Source organism: Heterocephalus glaber, unplaced genomic scaffold (genome assembly GCF_053883595.1).
Source record: "Heterocephalus glaber isolate CG9 unplaced genomic scaffold, H.glaber_assembly_v1.0 deba00000676, whole genome shotgun sequence".
Classification (NCBI taxonomy): Eukaryota; Metazoa; Chordata; class Mammalia; order Rodentia; family Bathyergidae; genus Heterocephalus; species Heterocephalus glaber.
This window is the reverse complement of record NW_028258156.1, coordinates 25,734,904-25,749,100: the sequence shown is the minus strand read 5'-3', so window position 1 is coordinate 25,749,100 and position 14,197 is coordinate 25,734,904. Positions and strand designations below refer to the sequence as shown.

The 14,197-nt window shown below is 38.5% G+C and overlaps 1 protein-coding gene and 1 pseudogene across 1 annotated transcript in view; both read right to left on the bottom strand.

Moving 5' to 3' along the window:
* Positions 1–14,197, bottom strand: part of Fbxl13 (F-box and leucine rich repeat protein 13) — a 254,266-nt gene that overhangs the window by 77,765 nt on the left and 162,304 nt on the right. The window lies entirely within an intron of this gene.
* LOC106008938 (ATP-binding cassette sub-family E member 1 pseudogene) lies at positions 4,724–10,977 on the bottom strand (annotated as a pseudogene).

The window sequence follows — 14,197 nt, the reverse complement described above, 5'->3', positions numbered from 1 at the left end:
AGACAACCATGTTAAGCAAATCAAGCCAATCTCAGAAAGTTAAAAATCACAGGCTTCTTCTTACATAAGCAGTCTAAAAATAAATAAAAATAAAGAAAGGAGCGAGGACAGGAAAGTAGAAGGTAGTCTTTTAGAGACTGGGAAGGGGATGAGGGTAAAGGGGAAGAAAAGGAGGGAAATGATGGAAATGAAAATAAAAATATGTTATATACATGTACCAATAAACCATAACAAATCTCATTATCCTATAGTATGAATATACCCAGAATTACCCTATGACCCAGCAATTATACTCCTAGTTTTAAACCCAGAGAAATTAAAACTGATGTCCACATGAAAACCTGTCCATGAATGTCTCAGCAATATTACTCATAATAGAAAAATGTAGAAATAAGTCAAATGTCTATCAACTGATGAAAGAGTAAATAAAATACATTGTATCCATGCAATAAAGTGCTACTTGATAATAAAAAGAAGTACTGATCCATGCTATTGTATGGATGAACTTTAAAAACGTCCTAAGTGAAAGAAGCCAGACCAAAAGGCCACATATTGTAGGACTCTACTGATATGTAAAGTCCAGAATAGGTGAATATACAGAAAGAGAAAATAGATTACTGGTTCCCTAGGACTGGTTGGTGGGGCAGAGATAGGAGTGACTGCTAATGGAAAGGGGTCACTTTTCTGAGTGACGAAAATGTTCTGGAATTAAGATGGTGGTGACAGACACACAACTCTGTAAATACACTAAAAAATCTGAATTGCATAAATTGGTGAGTTTTTCATCTTAATTAAAGATTTTGTTTCAAAAGTTGAATGACTGATTTAATAATTCTGTAAATAAAAACCAGCAAGTACTCCTACAGAGTCCTTCTGTCCAAGATGAATATGGAAGTGGCCAAATTTTCGTATATTTTTGTTATAGACGTAGAAGACTGTGGTGGTTAGTGATCTGCCCAAGGGACTTGGGGCAGCACACCTCTGGGTGTGTCTGGCTGGGTCATGGAGGGGTGACCTTGGGTACTGTATATAGTCTCTTACCCATCTCTCTCTGGCAGTGTTCTGCTACTCTGCTTCTCAGCCACAATAAACTAAGCAGCTTTGCATCCTCTGCCATGCTCTGCCATGCCCTTCTGCCATGATGTTCCTGCCTTGGAGCCAGCTGACCATGGACTGAATCCCCTTAAAAGGTTAGCAAAATCAAACCTTTCCTCTTGCAAGTTGTGGTGTTGGGTACTGTGTCTCAAAAATGGGAAAGCTGACTAATAGCAAGACAGGGTGCAAGGGGTGTCACTGGGCTCATGCCTTGGCATATGATCTTACTGCTTTACTAAACACAACTTTGTACCTGAGCAGCAACAAATCTAAGCCAGTAGGAAGAGATGGAACCTCTACTGAGACCTGCCACATGCTGCTGACAGGACAGCAGTGTCATGTCAGAAGGCTAAAAAAGGAAAAAGGAGGAACTGAGTAATATGAGCCTTGGCCTTGTGCATTATTCTAAGAAATCTGGGCTTTATCCAATGCAATGGAGATAAACAGAACTGCCCCTCCCTGGGGAATGAGTTGGTACATAGAGACCACAACACAAGTAAGAGTAGGATGTGTATTTTAAGAGAGGTATATGTACCACACAGCAGGAAATGATTGCTTCCAGTTGGAAGGAAAAGGTATTGGTCTAGAAAAGACTTTCAACGAGGAAGGAGAATTTGAATGAAGCCTTTGATATTAAATATGATTTTGACTAGCAAAATAATGAGAACAGTGTTTTAGGCTGAGGAAATGGCATGAACGAGGGGACTTCATTTGGAAAGTGTGAGTTGTTTGGAAGTAGTTTATAATGGAGTTACTGGAAGTAATGAGAGGGAAGCCAGGTCATGGCCAGGAACAGATACATGCCCACAAGACATTTGGGAGCAGAAAATCCTTGAACATCACACCTCCCCCCCGACCTGGCCCAATTTTACATCTGGAATTTTTTTAGCTTATATATAGATAGATATCAGCAATGAACTAATTACCACGTGTTGGAATGTCATGTGTGTGTGTGTGTGTGTACTTACTATGTACACACATACATATGTGGCTGAGTCATACTACCCCAGCTTAGAATATTACTACCTTAAACATGCTATAAAACATCCTTCCCCTCTTTATTTTGCAAATTTACAGAAAGGTTCAAAGAATGGCACAATGAATAGTCATATGCCCTTTACCTAAATTTATCAGTTATACACATTTTGCCATGAGCATCCATATTTTATTCATATATGTATAATATGTACAACTATACTTTTATACTTATGTGTATATATATATGCTTTTATATAACTTGTATAAATTATTTCTGAACCTTTTGAAAATAAAGTTTCAGATACCATGATGCTTTACCCCTAAACATTCTGTATGCATCTCCTTAGGAATAAAGACATTTTTCTATGTAATTATGTACTATTATGTGTACATAGTATAATCATACAGTATCACCATACCCAACAAAAATAATAGTAATACTACAGTTGTTAATACAAAGTCAATATTCAATTTTATATTTGTATCAAGGACCCAGTCATAGTTTAGCCATTGCGTTTGGTCATCACATCTTTTTAGCTTTATTTCTTTAAATTTTGTCTTTTATGATAATTGACTTTTTTGCAGAGCAAAGGCAAGTTGTTATGTAGAACGTCTCACAGGCTGGATTTTTCTGATTGTCTCTTATTATGATTAGGTTCAAGGTAAAATCTTTTTGCAAAAAATGTTGCTGCCTCCCACTGTGAGGCCTTAAGTCAGGCTGTCACACTATCAGCAGTGCCACTGAGTCCCTTGATCCAAGTCTCTTATTAGAAGGTTATTCCCTTTTTATTTAATAAATTATCCATGGTGTGATTCTTTGAGACTGGATAAATGCTGTTTCCCAACAACCATTTGGTCAATTATCTTAGTATTCCTTGGTCATCCTTGACTAAATCAACTATCACAATAATTAGGAGTTGCAAAATCTTAATTTTCAAGTTCTTTCCTTCATTCTACATTTCTTTAGTTGGTATTCAGTTAAATCTTTTTTCTACCATCTTTCCCTTTAATTCTGCTAGATATTTTGGAAGGTGTGTTGAGTTAAATAAGATTATATTAGACATAGGATTAACTGACCTGATTAATTTTATGTTACCCATTAATAATCTTTTTTTTTTGGTACGGGGGATCGAACGTTGGGACCTTGTGCTTGCCAGGCAGGCGGTGGAACCACTGAGCTAAATCCTCAGCCAAAATCTTTTTAAAAAATTTTTGGTGGTGGTGGTGATGGAGATTGAACCCAGGGCCTTGTGAGTGTTAGGGGCATTTACACCATGGAGTTGTTGCGATGGTTGTGATTATGTTATTTGTTGGCAAAAGATGACACACTGAGAAAAACAAAAATATCAATATCCTGTCTCATTAGAAGGCTGAATATTTGACTATAATTTAGAAACAAACTCATGTTTTATATATAAAAGTTAAGTGGATGAAACTTTGTTAAACAGAGCTTAACATTCTAGAAGTAGATCTATACTTTTGCATATATTTCTAAGATTTTGTAGTCTTAGAGAATGTCTGGAAAAATAGTCTAAGCACTATGAAATTTGAACATTAGAACAAAATATAATGTTGTAATTTATCTGGCAGCCTCATTGCTATAAATCAGAACACTCTTTAATATGTGCACACCAGAATAGTAAATAAGCATAAATAAACTTTATAATCTGTCTTGCACATGATTGAAGAATCATTACCTTTTAAAATATTATATAAAATTACATAAGATTGCATAGTTGGTCCAAACTTTAATATACTTTTCTTCATCTTTCAATGGTCTTTATGAACAGTAGCTTGCAGTCTTTAAAATAAACATGTTAACACAAATCTTTCATCCACAGTTGTGAGTGAAGCCATTGAAAAGGTGGAGAAAATAAGGCTGAGGACTTTCTAAGGGAAGAGACCGATTTGGCTCATTCTGGTGGCTGGGGGCCCAAACAGCATGATGACTGAGTCGTGACGTGGCGGACAAGCAGAAAGGGAGATGACTGTGTGCAGGGGAGGCTGTGGCCTGCGGTGGCCTCGCTCAGTGACCACCCACTCTTGTGAGACAGCACTGACCCATCCTCCAGCAGTGAGCTCTTCAATCTGAGCGCCTCCTGAAGAGGCTGCCACCTCAACACTGCCATGCTGGGTCCAAGCTTCCGGCACACAAACCTTTGGGGGACAACCCTATCGAGAAAGCTCCTGCCAAACAACAACTACAAAGTGTCCCGTTCCACAGGAAAAAGTGAGGCAGAAAAAATCCTGAGGATTGTAAACCTCATCTTATTCATATTTTAAAATTCTGGGCTAGAAGACTAACTATAGTAGAAAGTAGAAAAAGAAAGAAAATAATGAATTAGTGAATACATGAAAATTCTCAAGAGTAGAAAAGTTGAGAAGTTATAGTACACTTTCGAATATTCTGCAAACATATAAAGTGATTCTTATAAATAATACACAGTAACAAACTTGGGATTAAAAAGCAGGATAAAAAATTAAATCTGTGTATATGTGTATGCATAATTCATGTGTACATACAGTGAAAAAATGAAAAATTATTATTTTTTAGAGGGTGGGCAGTAGTATGAATATCTATTTCCATTATTTGTATTTCTTTTAGTGTTATTAGGGAGTTGGTGAAAAATATTTTAGTATACTTTGAGGAGGAAAATCTAACACATAAATATCATTAAATATTTTTATAGATTAACAAAGAAGTATATAAAATACTAATTCCACACTTTATTCCTTTACAGAGCCATACAATTCTGGATAGTTCACCTTCTGTTCTAAACAAACAGTAACAGCACAAATGCACCAATATTCAAGAAAAGTACTAACTTATGAACATTAACATGTATAAGTATTATATGCATAGATGAAAGATTTTGTTTTGCAAAAATTGATGGGAACTTCTCTAATTTCGTGTTACTGGGCCCATCTGTGAGGTGTGATCCTGCTGACCGACCTTTGCTTTCTGAAACACTACCTCCCTTGGTTCCTATGACATCACTCTGACTTCTTTCCCAGCCCACATCTCTGGATGTTCATTTCCAATTTCCTTTGTGTATTCACCTTCCAAATCCATTCAACACACATAGGTGTTCCCCAGAGGTCTGAACCTAACCATCTCTTCTTCTGACTCATCCACAGCTTCAACCACCTCTGTATCTAGACTTCCCCAATCACCTCTGCATTTAGACCCCTTCGACCATCTCTGTATCCTACACAGATCTCTCTCCTGAGCTCCGTATCTTGTTCTCTGACTGAGAACTAGACACCACAATGTGCTACAAGAACCTCAAACAGACACTGTTGTTTTCAGAGGTCTGGTACTCAAGGGCAAAGCTGCAAGACTTCAATGTGTTCTTCCTACTCTTCATGCTGGCTTCTGATGGGAGTCTGGTTAAAGCTGAATGGCTTGTGAATGATCTTCCTTTGACTTAAATAAATATTGTTCCATCCTCTGAACTTTGCAACTTTGTGACTCTTTTTATAGGCTCAGATTTCCCAATGGAGAAATCAACATAACTTCAGATATTTGATATCTGAATATAAGGTACCAGAAAATGCACTCTGAAATAAGATGGAACGGGGTACCCAGGAACATAGAATGACTCGGGGTCTTGATATAACTGGAGTACAGATCACAGAAATCTAGGCCTCTTTTTCTGCTGCTTAATTTATTTATTTTGAGGATAAAACAAGATGCAAGTTATTGTGACTGAAGGAATAAAAGTGGGGTGGGAGGTTATTGAAATTACTTGTGTAAATTTTCTGCTTTTAGTAATTGTTGAATTGGAATACGCCTGATGCTTGGTTTCAAACTTTTTGAGAAAAACAAAGCAAAGCAAAATGAAACAAAGACAAAGATTCTAAAAGTCTAATGGAGGTGTTCATCTTCCTTCAGGGCTGCCTAGTGCACGTGGCCTGAATCACTTTGCAGACCACCCAAGGCCAATCCAGTCCTGGCCTCCGTCTCTGTCTCCACCCTTGTCTCTGGGCTCATCTCCTCTGCTCCCAGGCCATGGTCCAAAAGCACTGAGTCATCGGTGGATGCCCAAGGATGAACCTCTGTCATACCTCCATGCCTTCCCACCTGCTTCTCCCTCCTCTGCTTCACCTGGGACACATCTATGATGCCACAGGGAGCAGACACAGACACACTTGCTCTCCAACCTAACACACTCCTCCCTCATAGCAAACAGCCCTCCTATGTCCTCGTTCAAACACTCACTCACTAAGGTGCTCTGGTTGCTTAACATGTGCCAGGCACTGTGTCAAGCACTTTCCATGCATTGTCTTGTCTACTTTAATCCTTAGAACAATACGTGAAGTAGGCAATTTCATCATCACTGTTTTAAAGAGAAGGAAATGCACAGAGAGGCTGAGTCGCTGGCTTAAGCCTCCCGGAGTGGTGGAGTTAGAATGTGACCCACACTTTGAACTCATGCTGTATGAAGTGGTTTTTTTTTAAAAGAATGGTGCTTTTATTATGTTGTATGCTTTTTTGTTTACGACAGAATAGGGAATAAATAAAAATAGCATTTGTCTTGTTTTATTAAACATACTTGAAATAATCATACACTTAAGCTATCCTTAAAAACAGAAACTACTTATGTTAGTGCAATCCCATATATATACAAAACAAACCCTGTACATAGTCACACTCAGGTTAACTGCATAGAAAAAAAGCATGAAAGAATAAACTCAAACACTGGTAACCCCTGGGAGGGTAATGAAGGGAAATATTTTTTTATTCCATATATTTCTGTATATTTGAATCTTTCACAGCAGAAATGTACTTATGGATTCTGCACATAAATTTATTTTTAGAAGACCTAACGGGGTCCACTTAAACCAAACTTTCTATGCATTGTTTGCAATTAATCAAGGCTTCTATCATTTCAATGAACTCTAGAAGTCTTGACAAATAATTTCTAATTTTCCTGCTTTACATGTGCCAATAGTTTATAATAAACCCACTTTCTCACTCATAAGTTAATTCCAGTGCATTAATAAGGTTTAGATAATGTCTTTTACATCCAAACTTAGAAATGAATATATTTAGTACCAAGTGATACTTTGTATTGCTATCTCTTACAGATATGTTGGCACTGGGGAAGTGGTTTATAATCATTGGCTGCCCACAGAAAAATCTAGTTTGAAAAATACATAGACTTCAGGTACCAAATCTAAAGATTTTGAGTCTGTAGTTACAAAGGAAGTAAACATTCTCTAGCAGTGCTTTTTCTTAACTCTTGATCAGTGATTATATAAAAGTATGTTTAAAAATAACATTACTTTGAGAATTACAGAACAGACTCTTACAGAATGCAAAAACTGAAAATCCAAGGTAAGTTTTTTTTTCCTTGAGGGAGCACTGAAATGATTCCTGATGATGTTCAAAAGCACCAAAAACATTAAAAACAATGTGTAAGACAGTAATAAACACCCATTTTCCAACAGTAGTGTTTTGTGGCAGACAATCTTCCGTGGAAACCATACACTGAAAATTTCAGTGCAAAGACTGAAAACAAGTAACAAATATAATCCTGATGTTTATTTATCAAATCTTATCAGTGTAGTCTTCAACTACTGTAGTTTTTAAAATAGGGCAATTGCATTTTACTGGCATACTTGGCAAACCAGGTAAGTACAGGAATCTTTTTCAAAATTGAAAAAATGGGCCAATACTGGTCAGCATTTGATAACATGAATATAATACACCTACTGAGAAACTTCCCATATGTCATGAAAACTTGGAGGTAATCTGTTTAGCGTGAAATGTCATTATGCACAAAAAGGGCCTTTTTAAGAACAGAAAAGTGCAATTTTCTGTGTTCAAGCTACAATTTTATAATACAACTGGCTTTTGATGTTACTTTAAGTAAATCATCCTTCAAGCTCCAGAGTATATGGAGCCATACAACTTGATGACAAAAGTCTCAGTAAATATTTCTTTCCATTAAATGGCTTGTCAATAATTCTGAGATTCAGTCTACTCATCCAAGAAAAAGTAGTTTCCAGTCTTCTTTTGTTCTACATCCTTAAGTGAGTTGTTCATTTATTCGTGATCTATAGTTATTTGGATCTCTTCTGAATATAATTTCCAGCTGAGACAAAAATTTGTTCATGCCAGCCAAAAGGGTTTGAGGACTGTTTGTAACTGTGTTCTTAGATGGAACACCATCAAAAACAATGTCCCTAGGATAGGTGCCATGATGAAGTCATGCTCCACCACCAAGGCTGACTTCTTTGCATGGAGTATGAAATGTTTGACAACTGGAGCTGTCATCAATCTTTGCTCAGAGTCCAAATATGCAGATGGTTCATCAATTAAATAGACATCAACAAGTTTGAAGAAACAGCTAAAGCTACTCACTGCAGTTCACCACGAGATAATGTCTGTACCTCTTGATCAATGATGTCTTCAATTTGCAAAGGCTTCATTACATCAGTCACAAATTGTGGATGACTGTAAGCATCTCGTATCTTCTCATGTAGTAATTGGCGAACACTTTCGGTTGATTTGAGACTGATTTCTGTGGCTTATAACTGACATTTAGAACTGGCACTTCTCCTTCATCAGGTTTCAGTCTCCCAGCAAGCATTCTGATAAATGTTGTTTTACCTGTACCGTTTTTCCCCAGCATTACCATGATTTCAGAATCGGTAAACTCTCTAGCTATAATTGCTAGCTCAAACTCTCCCATTTTTTTCTTCATTCCTGGATATTTATACATACACATCTTTTTAACCTTTTCTTCATTTGCTGTCTCAGCCACTTTAAAAACAAGTGCTGCATCTCCGAATCTCAAGTTTTCTGTTGGAACATAGACATCCAAAAAAATGTTTATGCCTTCTCTTACACTAAAAGGCAGTGGCAACACCATAAGCACTTGGTACACCATATAGACAGCAGATGAAATCAGAGAGATAGTTTAATACACTTAGATCATGCTCCACCACAATGATATCTCTATCTGGGTTTATCAGAGATCGAATAGTAATAGCAGCCTTTAACTGCTGTTTGACATCTATGTAACTAGAAGACTCATCAAACATGAAAATATCAGCTTTCTGTATGCAAACGACAGCACAAGCAAATCTCTGCAACTCTCCTCCTGAAAGATCTTCAACATTTCATTCTTTTCGGTGGTTAAATCAAGCTGTTGACATACAATTGCCTGTGTCTTTGTTTCATCCTTTAGATCCAAAATAGACCCCACTGTCCCCTTTGTAGCCTTGTGAATCTGATCCATATAATGAGGTTTGATAATGACTTTTAGATCATCTTCCTGAATCTTAGTAAAGTTCTTTTGTAATTCAGACCCACGGAAATAAGTCAGAATCTCCTGCCAGTCAGGGGGATCATCATACTTTCCAAGGTTTGGCGTTTGCTTTCCTGCTAAAATTTTTAGTGCTGTTGATTTTCCAATACCATTAGTTCCAACTAATCCCAACGCTTCACCTGGATGAGGGATAAGCAACCTGTGGAGTTTGAAGGCATTGGCACAATATCCATGTGTTGTTTCTTTTTCCAAGTTGCTTGGTAAATTGACAATTGATAAGTCACCAAAGCAACATTTCTTAATACAAATACCACAACCAATACACAGAGTTTCAGAAATCCATGCTCTGCAGTGTAACTTCTATGCATAATTTTCCCATTCGAACCACAGGACAACTTTTTTTGCACTCCTGTCGACATTTGTTAGGTTTACATTTGTCATGGTTGACAATGGCAATTCTTGTCACTTTTTCTGCCACAACTGGAGAAAACTATTCCCTTGTGGTGGTGAGCACAGGGACCACAAGAAATCTTGCCTTCAAGTCTCAAACACACAGCATGTTCCTGTGGCCACTGGACAAAATGGTGGTGCCCAGCCGCCACCTTGCTCGAGCCATCTTGAAGTTTTTAACTACATAGTGTTGTTACTTTTCTTTCGTTGTATCTTGACCCAGGATTGTGTCTTTCTGCTTAATAGTCTCAGACCTGAGCAGTGTCTGATACACAGTCCACACAATATTTGTTGAATGAATGATTATTTTTTTGTGGGCTCAGTTTTTCTTCTCTTGCTGGCACACTCAGAATTCTTGGGTGGGATGTATTTCCCTTTGGAACTGCTTGAATCTATTGAATCTATGGAATTGCTTGCTTATATTCTGTATGTTCCTTTCTGAAATGTCTCCTCTGTTGCTGCCTACCACATTCTTTTAGGTATAAAGAACAAAAGTGTGTTCTTGGAAATAGGTATTATCTCAGACAGCCTCTTCCTGAAATCACTGATAACACTATCTTGTACAATATTCTTGAAAATTTATCTTCTCAAGGGATCATTCTAATTAGCAATTATAATTTTACAAAAATAATTAACCTCTTCTGCTCAATTGTTTTGTTCATTTCTACTTGATGGTTAGCATGAATTTTGTAATAACATTCCTTTTTAAAATACAAGGCTTTTGCACAGCACACACAAAGAGGTCCTCTGGATGTGCTACACCCGGTGGGAAAGAAGATGCACGTCTGTGTTACCTGGGAATAGAGTGTGCCTGGAGACTGCCTGCCTCCACTTGATGGGGGTTGAGGGGAGGCTTATGCTGCCCAAGGTACTTCTGGAGGGAAGGGCAGTTTGTGTTGGTCAGTGTTTGCACTGTTTTTAGCAAGCACTTTCTGGAAGCAGGGGACAATGGACTATAGCACTTGAGAGGAAAAGACCACTCTTCCTGTGGTTGAGGGGATCAGGAGACTAAGGAAAGGGTTAAGGAGAAATCCTACTCCATATGGAAACCACAATTGGGCCAACTTTTTGTTATGTGCTTTTTGAAAATCCAAGGCAAGTTCCTTTGTCTCTGAGTTACCCTGCTGCCCTTTAACTCACAGTCTTTTATTTCTTGAATCCCCAGGGACTCCATGCGCTTCCGGCTTCAGAGGTTGGCTTTGCCGGAGCTCAGGCTGCATGTGCGTGTGTGCGTGTCTGTGTGTGCATGTGTGGGTGTGCGCTCTGTGCAGATGGGTGGTCTCTGTGAGTGTCTTGTTGCACAGACTAGCAGCTGCAAGCACTCCCCACTCCAGCTCCGTGCAGCTGAAGAAATGCAGAATCTAAAGGAGCTGTAAGTGTGTGGCTGAGAGGAAGGAACTCCTGGGCTTTAAGTCAAGCATCCTAAACACAGCCTCTGCCCTCAGGAAGCTTACTGTTCTGCAGGAGGCAGGTGCAGAACAAATATTAAAATATAATGAGCTCAGGGCTCCGTGGAGGCACAGAGAAGGTGCAGGGGAAACACCACAAAGGGGATCCCAAGCCCGACCAGAAACTCCAGGAGAGCTTCCTGCAGGTGAAGCTCAAGGGGTACACAAGAGTTCACCAGGGAAGGGAGAGGGTGTTTGGGAAACAAGAAAGCTGTCCAAGGAGGAGGGCACAGCGTGTCTGGGAGTGACAAGAGCCTCATTCTGGGAGTCACATGAAGGGAGGCCATGGAGATGAGCTGGGCCCTAGGAAGAGCTGGGTCCCCTACACTGCTGAGCCCTCTCAGGCCACCTGGACCGTGCTGTGCCAGTGTGGAGCCCCTCTGGGATCCCGGACAAGGAGACCACAGGCTCACAGGTACAGGGATCCACCCGCACCAGGGTGGAGACAGACTGGAGGGCTAGAGGGCTGTTTAGAGCAGGAGAGGTGAAAAGAGCAGTCCTGCTGGGACTGAGGCAGTGGCCTTCAGATAGAAGAGGCAGAACCACCCACGACCACTACTGTTCACACAGGCTTCTCTCTATTCGACTGTATTATTTAGGAAAGAGGCTAGAAATATCTGAAAATAGATAGCCTTATAATTCATGTAATTAAAATTAACATGGAAACCAAATGCCAATATTCGATTAAGACTTTTTTGGACGATTCAATTTGACAATAATATGTGTGTTACCAATAATTTAAGAGCCAGGATCTCAGACCATCTAAATAGATAACAGATAACCAAGACTCATGCTGTAATAAGACAGAAATAAGATAGATGGACATTAGGAACTAAAGAACACTGATTTAATTAATTTTATTGGTACGTTTAAGGTATTCAATATAATGACATTCATCATTGGAAATTTGCACCTTTACATAATCCATCTTGGTTCTTATTTTTTCCCCATTCCCCTGCCCTCCCTTCAATGCCTCTACCCCTCCCTATCTACAAAAACTTTGTTTCCATTTTTTATTTTTCTCATATTAATTCCATTCCTTTCTTTTCCCCTACCCCTCCCACTTCCCCTTACCCCTTGCTCATTTTCTTCCTATTTCACATTATCTATTATACCTTTTAGTCCTTATTTACACTTTCAGTTTCTCACACTAGAGAAACTGTTTGGTATTTATACATGTGTGTCCTATTTATTTCACTTAAGAGTATCACCTCAATGTTCATCCATTTAGCTATAAATGTCTCTAGTTTCTCATTCTTAATGGCTGAGTAATACTCCATTTTATTTTTTTTAAACCCCACATTTTCTTGATCCAGTCTCCAGTTCATGGGCAATTGGGTTGCTTTCAAATTTTAGCTATCATGAATTGTGCTGCTATGAACATGGGTGCACATATATCACTGTGGTATGATTCTTTTAATACTTTGGAGAAGATACTCAGCAGGGGAATAGCTGGGTCAAATGGAACTTCAAATCCTAGTTCTTTGAGGTATCTCCATACTGATTTCCACAGTGGTTGCACCAGTCTACATTCCCACCAGCAGTGGAGCAGGGTTCCTCTTTCCCCACAGCCCCGCCAGCATTTGTTATTGGTTGATTTCATGATAGCAGCCATTCTTTCTGGAGTGAGATGGAATCTCAGTGTTGTTTTCATTTGCATCTCTCAAATGACCAGTAATGTTGAACATTATTTCATATGTTTATTTGCTATTTCTACTTCTTTGTGTGAGAAATGGCTGTTCATTTCAGGTGCCCATTTTTGGGACTGGGTCTTTAAATTTGGGAGGTCTGATCTTTTTAAGTTCTTTATAGATTCTACATAGTAGACCTTTGTCTGAGGGACAGCTGGTGAAAATTTTTCCTACATTGTAGGTTGTCTCTTCACACTGTTGGTGGTTTCTCTTGCTGTGCAGAAGCTTTTTATTAAGAAGAGATCCCACTTGTTGATTGTGCTAGTTCATGAGCAACTGAAGTTTTGTTCATAAAATCTGTTCCTACACCAGTGTCTTCAAGAGTTCAACCTAACCTCTGTTCCAGCCAATTCAGTGTTTCTGTTTTAATATTTAGATCTTTAATCCATTTTGATTTTAGTTTAGTGCATGGCAAGAGATATAGGTCTAGTTTTAATCTTTGGCAAGTTGAAACCCAATTTTTCAAGCATCATTTATTAAAGAGGCTATCTTTCCTCCAATGAGGGTGTTTGGCTCCTTTGTAGAAGATGACGTGGCTGAGTGTGTCTGGAGTTGTTTCTGCATCTTCTAATCTGTTCCACTGGTCCTCAGGTCTGTTTCTTTGCCAGTACCATGCTGTTTTTATCACAGTGGCTTTGTAGTATACTTTCAAGTTGGGGGTTGTGATACCCCCTGCCATGTCTCTATTACTTAGAATTGCTTTTGCTATTCTATGTCTCTTCTTGTTCCAAAGGAATTTTTGGATTGTTTTCTCAAGGCCTGTGAAGTACGCTGCTGAGATTTCAATTGGGATTGCATTGAATCTATACAGCACTTTTGGAAGTATGGCCATTTTCACTATGTTGATTCTTCCTACCCAGAAGCAAGATGTCTTTCTATTTTCTGATATCATCTTCAATCTCTTTTTTCAGAGTGCTATAGTTTTCAGAGTAGAGGTCTTTGATTTCTTTCGTTAGGTTGATTCCTAGGTATTTCAATTTTTTGGATGCTATCGTGAAAGGAATTATTTGCCATATTTCTCTCTCAGTGAGTCTGGTTTTTTGTGTACAGAAAAGCTATTGATTTTTGTGTGTTGACCTTGTATCCAGCTACTCTACTGAATTTGGTTATTAAGTCTAGAAGATTTTTGGTGGAGTTCTTAGGGTCTTCTACACAGAGTATCATGTCATCTGCAAATAATGACAATTTGAATTCTTCATTTCCTATCTTTATTCCTTTTATTTCTTTCTCTTGTATAATTGCTGTGGCTAATGTT